The following is a 7295-nucleotide window of genomic DNA, read 5'->3' as shown; positions in this document are numbered from 1 at the left end:
ATTTTCACACAAATCACCCTCAATAATTTAAATTGTTACTGATTTCTTGCAAATGAGGGCATTGCAAGATCTTAAGTGTGGGAAAGGGTTAAATTCTTTCGGATTTTAAAATTTTTATATTAAACACTTGGTTACCATTAAAAATACTAGTAAAGCAGTAGTTGTATTAGAATCTAGTGCTCTCTGATAAAAAAGAACAGCCCTAGTCTTATATACTGACTACCCAATTCTAGTAAAATTTTTCAATTAAATGAATTTAAAATCATGTTTATACATATTTATGAACGATAAAACTAGGTTTTAACACCGAAATTATTGTTACCTCGGAAAGGACATAAATTGAGAAACAAACTAAAATGTTAAAATTCATTTAAAATGGAATAGAGGACGATAAAAAGAAAAATAAAAAGCCAAGTGTGGGAAAATTTACCAAATTATTTTAAACATATGTCACATATATCTATAACAAATAACTGAAAATACTTTTGCTTTGGACTAAACTAAACTGTTTTACCCGATGAAAGAAAAGAAGAGATGGATCTACACGATGAATCAATTCCATCATTAAAAGGAAGTAAAGTCTTCCGAAAAAGAAACGCGTTTCTTGATTTAGGTCATGAAGTTGTCGTTCAGACCAGCTGTAGGTTGACGAAAAATCTAGAAAAGTCATCTCTAAAATCAGCAGGAAATCCACGGACCTCAGCATTAAACAGGGTCGCCAAGTGGTCAGATTTATCCTAACCATGAGAAGGATTTATCTCGTACAATGGGGGGGCACCATGCAAATTAGCTGGATAAGACTAATGAATCAGATCCCCAGAAAGGATAATCTCCTTAAAGATTAAAAATCAGCTTTTAAGACTGATATTATTCAATCCTAGAGATTGACCTTAAAGATTGAGAATTCAAACTCATGGAATTCAATGATATCTAAACTCGAGCTTAAACGAGAAAATATTTTGATCAAAATTATAAACCGATTTGTTTTCTGAAAACCCTATTTTCAATGCGTTCATTACCATTGAATGTAAAATCCTAGGAATTCACCTGGAATTCATTAGGTCACCTGAACTAAATCGGGTGTCAACTGTAAGAACGGTGGTTGCATAGTGGTCAAAGACAGGACCTTGTGCCAGACCGAAAAAAATTATAAGGGTGAGCTTTACTATTGCTCCTACCAAGGATAGTAATTGCGTCCGACACGTTATAGACCATAATCAAAAGCATGTCACGGGACATTGCCTTAAACAGTTGCTTGTTCAACGCTTTCCTTTACAACCGGACGGTAGTTTGCCGAAAGGTAATATACGAGACAAGTAAACTGGACGTGTTGCTTTCCAAATACAAGGTTAGCAAGTGGGTGACACAAAACCGCAAGTTTGAACTAAAATTTTCAAATCTGAAACCCACCAAACCCACAAAAATACTTTGCAAACACCGGTAAAGGGTTATCCCAGAAAACTTATCTAGGAAAAAAACTAGATTTCAAAAGATCAAATGTTTTCATAAAGATCCAATTTCCTTAATGGATCTAAATTTTTATAGTCATGTGGGACTGTAAACCATATCGTTACTACCATTGTTTATACCGCCGTATAGAAATCACTGATGTACAAAGTGTGAAGAATAAAGAAGTGATTCTAGTATTTCAAGACAATATTGCTTGAGGACAAGCAACGCTCAAGTGTGGGAATATTTGATAATGCTAAAAACGAACATATATTTCATAGCATTATTCCTCAAGAAAGACAAGCTTTTAGTTGCAATTGTTCTATTTACAAGAGATATTCGTTTAAATAATAAAAGGTGAAGACAAAAGACAGATTCGACGAATTGAAGACGCAAACGACCAAAAAGCTCAAAAGAACAAAAGACAATCAAAAAGGTTCCAATTATTGATAAGAAACGTCTCGAAATTACAAGAGTACAAGATTCAAAACGCAAAGTACAAAATATAAAATTGTACGCGAGGACGTTCGAAAATCCGGAACCGGGACCAGAGTCAACTCTTAACGCTCGACGCAACGGACTAAAAATTACAAGTTAACTATGTATATAAATATAATATAATATATAATTAATTATATTAATTATATATATATTATATATATATATATTAAAAACCGTCGGCAGAGAAAACTCCAAGGACTGAGCTGTAATTTCTATCTCCGCGACTCGCGGAGTTTGGAGAGGCTTTTGCCGCGAGTCGCGGAGCCCCAAATTTCACTTCTGGCTATAAAGCAAACCGAATTCTGATCAAATTTCATAATCTTTTTCAATCTCTCTCTCAATATATACGTAATATATATATATAATTTATATTTTAATTTTAATTTTAATTTTAAATCCTAATAATAAGGGTATGTTAGCGAATGTTGTAAGGGTGTAAGTCGAAATTCTGTCCGTGTAACGCTACGCTATTTTTAATCATTGTAAGTTATGTTCAACCTTTTTACATTAATGTCTCGTAGCTAAGTTATTATTATGCTTATTTAAAACGAAGTAATCATGATGTTGGGCTAATTACTTAAATTGGGTAATTGGGCTTTGTACCATAATTGGGGTTTGGACAAAAGAACGACACTTGTGGAAATTAGACTATGGGCTATTAATGGGCTTTATATTTGTTTAATTAAATGAAAGTTTGTTAATGTTAATATAAAGATTTACAATTGAGCGTCCCTATAAATTACCGTATACACTCGATCGGACACGATGGGCGGGGTATTTATATGTACGAATAATCGTTCATTTAACCGGACACAGGAATGAATTAATAGCCACTAGAATAATTAAAACAGGGGTGAAATTACATTCAAGGGTAATTGGTGTAATTGTTAACAAAGTAGTAAAACCTTGGTTTACACGCAGTCGATAACCTGGTGTATTCATTAAACAAAGTATTAAAACCTTGTTACAATTCGAATCCCCAATTAGTTGGAATATTTAACTTCGGGTATAAGGATAATTTGACGAGGACACTCGCACTTTATATTTATGACTGATGGACTGTTATGGACAAAAACCAGACGGACATATTAAATAATCCAGGACAAAGGACAATTAACCCATGGGCATAAAACTAAAATCAACACGTCAAACATCATGATTACGGAAGTTTAAATAAGCATAATTCTTTTATTTCATATTTAATTTCCTTTATTTTATATTTAATTGCACTTCTAATTATCGCACTTTTATTTATTGTTATTTAATCGCACTTTTAATTATCGTACTTTTTAATTATCGCAATTTTATTTTATCGCATTTTATTGGCAATTTCATTATCGTTATTTACTTTACGCTTTAATTTAAGTCTTGTATTTATTTAATATTTTACATTAGGTTTTAACTGCGACTAAAGTTTTAAAATCGACAAACCGGTCATTAAACGGTAAAAACCCCCCTTTATAATAATAATATTACTTATATATATATTTGTATTTTTATAAAAGTAAACTAATATAGCGTTGAGCTTTGTTTAAAGATTTCCCTGTGGAACGAACCGGACTTACTAAAAACTACACTACTGTACGATTAGGTACACTGCCTATAAGTGTTGTAGCAAGGTTTAAGTATATCCATTCTATAAATAAATAAATATCTTGTGTAAAATTGTATCGTATTTAATAGTATTTTCTGCTAAAATTTAATAGTATTTTATACCCCTTAGCTTTAACATCAAATTTCCCGATGTATTTCCGAAAGAATTACCGGGATTACCCCCACATCGATCCGTTGAATTTCAAATAGATCTTGTACCAAGAGCTGCACCAATAGCTCGTGCTCCTTACAGACTCGCACCCAGCGAGATGAAAGAACTGCAAAGCCAATTACAAGAACTTTTAGAGCGTGGTTTCATTCGACCAAGCACATCACCGTGGGGAGCTCCTGTTTTGTTTGTCAAGAAGAAAGATGGTACATTCAGGTTGTGTATCGACTACCGAGAGTTGAACAAACTTACCATCAAGAACCGCTACCCACTACCGAGAATCGACGACTTATTTGATCAACTACAAGGCTCGTCTGTTTATTCAAAGATTGACTTACGTTCCGGGTATCATCAAATGCGGGTGAAAGAAGATGATATTCCAAAGACTGCTTTCAGAACACGTTACGGTCATTACGAGTTTATGGTCATGCCGTTTGGTTTAACTAATGCACCAGCTGTGTTCATGGACCTTATGAACCGAGTGTGTGGACCATACCTTGACAAGTTTGTCATTGTTTTCATTGATGACATACTTATTTACTCAAAGAATGACCAAGAACACGGTGAACATTTGAGAAAGGTGTTAGAAGTATTGAGAAAGGAAAAACTGTACGCTAAGTTTTCAAAGTGTGCATTTTGGTTAGAAGAAGTTCAATTCCTCGGTCACATAGTGAACAAAGAAGGTATTAAGGTGGATCCGGCAAAGATAGAAACTGTTGAAAAGTGGGAAATCCCGAAAACTCCGAAACACATACGCCAGTTTTTAGGACTAGCTGGTTACTACAGAAGGTTCATCCAAGACTTTTCCAGAATAGCAAAACCCTTGACTGCATTAACGCATAAAGGGAAGAAATTTGAATGGAATGATGAACAAGAGAAAGCGTTTCAGTTATTGAAGAAAAAGCTAACTACGGCACCTATATTGTCATTGCCTGAAGGGAATGATGATTTTGTGATTTATTGTGACGCATCAAAGCAAGGTCTCGGTTGTGTATTAATGCAACGAACGAAGGTGATTGCTTATGCGTCTAGACAATTGAAGATTCACGAACAAAATTATACGACGCATGATTTGGAATTAGGCGCGGTTGTGTTTGCATTAAAGACTTGGAGGCACTACTTATATGGGGTCAAAAGTATTATATATACCGACCACAAAAGTCTTCAACACATATTTAATCAGAAACAACTGAATATGAGGCAGCGTAGGTGGATTGAATTATTGAATGATTACGACTTTGAGATTCGTTACCACCCGGGGAAGGCAAATGTGGTAGCCGATGCCTTGAGCAGGAAGGACAGAGAACCCATTCGAGTAAAATCTATGAATATAATGATTCATAATAACCTTACTACTCAAATAAAGGAGGCGCAACAAGGAGTTTTAAAAGAGGGAAATTTAAAGGATGAAATACCTAAAGGATCGGAGAAGCATCTTAATATTCGGGAAGACGGAACCCGGTATAGGGCTGAAAGGATTTGGGTACCAAAATTTGGAGATATGAGAGAAATGGTACTTAGAGAAGCTCATAAAACCAGATACTCAATACATCCTGGAACGAGGAAGATGTACAAGGATCTCAAGAAACATTTTTGGTGGCCGGGTATGAAAGCCGATGTTTCTAAATACGTAGGAGAATGTTTGACGTGTTCTAAGGTCAAAGCTGAGCATCAGAAACCATCAGGTCTACTTCAACAACCCAAAATCCCGGAATGGAAATGGAAAAACATTACCATGGATTTCATCACTAAATTGCCAAGGACTGCAAGTGGTTTTGATACTATTTGGGTAATAGTTGATCGTCTCACCAAGTCAGCACACTTCCTGCCAATAAGAGAAGATGACAAGATGGAGAAGTTAGCACGACTGTATTTGAAGGAAGTCGTCTCCAGACATGGAATACCAATCTCTATTATCTCTGATAGGGATGGCAGATTTATTTCAAGATTCTGGCAGACATTACAGCAAGCATTAGGAACTCGTCTAGACATGAGTACTGCCTATCATCCACAAACTGATGGGCAGAGCGAAAGGACGATACAAACGCTTGAAGACATGCTACGAGCATGTGTTATTGATTTCGGAAACAGTTGGGATCGACATCTACCGTTAGCAGAATTTTCCTACAACAACAGCTACCATTCAAGCATTGAGATGGCGCCGTTTAAAGCACTTTATGGTAGAAAGTGCAGGTCTCCGATTTGTTGGAGTGAAGTGGGGGATAGACAGATTACGGGTCCGGAGATTATACAAGAAGCTACCGAGAAGATCATCCAAATTCAACAACGGTTGAAAACCGCCCAAAGTCGACAAAAGAGCTACGCTGACATTAAAAGAAAAGATATAGAATTTGAAATTGGAGAGATGGTCATGCTTAAAGTTGCACCTTGGAAAGGCGTTGTTCGATTTAGTAAACGAGGGAAATTAAATCCAAGGTGTATTGGACCATTCAAGATTATTGATCGTGTCGGACCAGTAGCTTACCGACTTGAGTTACCTCAACAACTCGCGGCTGTACATAACACTTTCCACGTCTCGAATTTGAAGAAATGTTTTGCTAAAGAAGATCTCACTATTCCGTTAGATGAAATCCAAATCAACGAAAAACTCCAATTCATCGAAGAACCCGTCGAAATAATGGATCGTGAGGTTAAAAGACTTAAGCAAAACAAGATACCAATTGTTAAGGTTCGATGGAATGCTCGTAGAGGACCCGAGTTCACCTGGGAGCGTGAAGATCAGATGAAGAAGAAATACCCGCATCTATTTCCAGAAGATTCGTCAACACCTTCAACAGCTTAAAATTTCGGGACGAAATTTATTTAACGGGTAGGTACTGTAGTGACCCGAACTTTTCCATGTTTATATATATTAATTGAGATTAATATTTACATGATTAAATGTTTCCAACATGTTAAGCAATTAAACTTGTTAAGACTTGATTAATTGAAATATGTTTCATATAGACAATTGACCACCCAAGTTGACCGGCGATTCACGAACGTTAAAACTTGTAAAAACGACATGACGATATATATATGGATATACATATGGTTAACATGAGATTATGATAAGTAAGTATCTCCATAAGTATATTAACAATGAGTTACATACATATAAATAAGACTACTAACTTAAGGATTTCGAAACGAGACATATATTTAACGATTATCATTGTAACGACATTTAAATGAATATATATCATATTAAGATATATTAATATATCATAATATCATGATAATATAATAATTTAAAATCTCATTTGATATTATAAACATTGGGTTAACAACATTTAACAAGATCGTTAACCTAAAGGTTTCAAAACAACACTTACATGTAACGACTAACGATGACTTAACGACTCAGTTAAAATGTATATACATGTAGTGTTTTAATATGTATTTATACACTTTTGAAAGACTTCAATACACTTATTAAAATACTTCTAATTAACAAAAATGCTTACAATTACATCCTCGTTCAGTTTCATCAACAATTCTACTCGTATGCACCCGTATTCGTACTCGTACAATACACAGCTTTTAGATGTATGTACTATTGGTATATACACTCCAATGATCA

This window comes from Rutidosis leptorrhynchoides, chromosome 4 (assembly GCF_046630445.1).
Source record: "Rutidosis leptorrhynchoides isolate AG116_Rl617_1_P2 chromosome 4, CSIRO_AGI_Rlap_v1, whole genome shotgun sequence".
Taxonomy (NCBI): domain Eukaryota; kingdom Viridiplantae; phylum Streptophyta; class Magnoliopsida; order Asterales; family Asteraceae; genus Rutidosis; species Rutidosis leptorrhynchoides.
Note: the sequence above shows the minus strand (reverse complement) of the source record.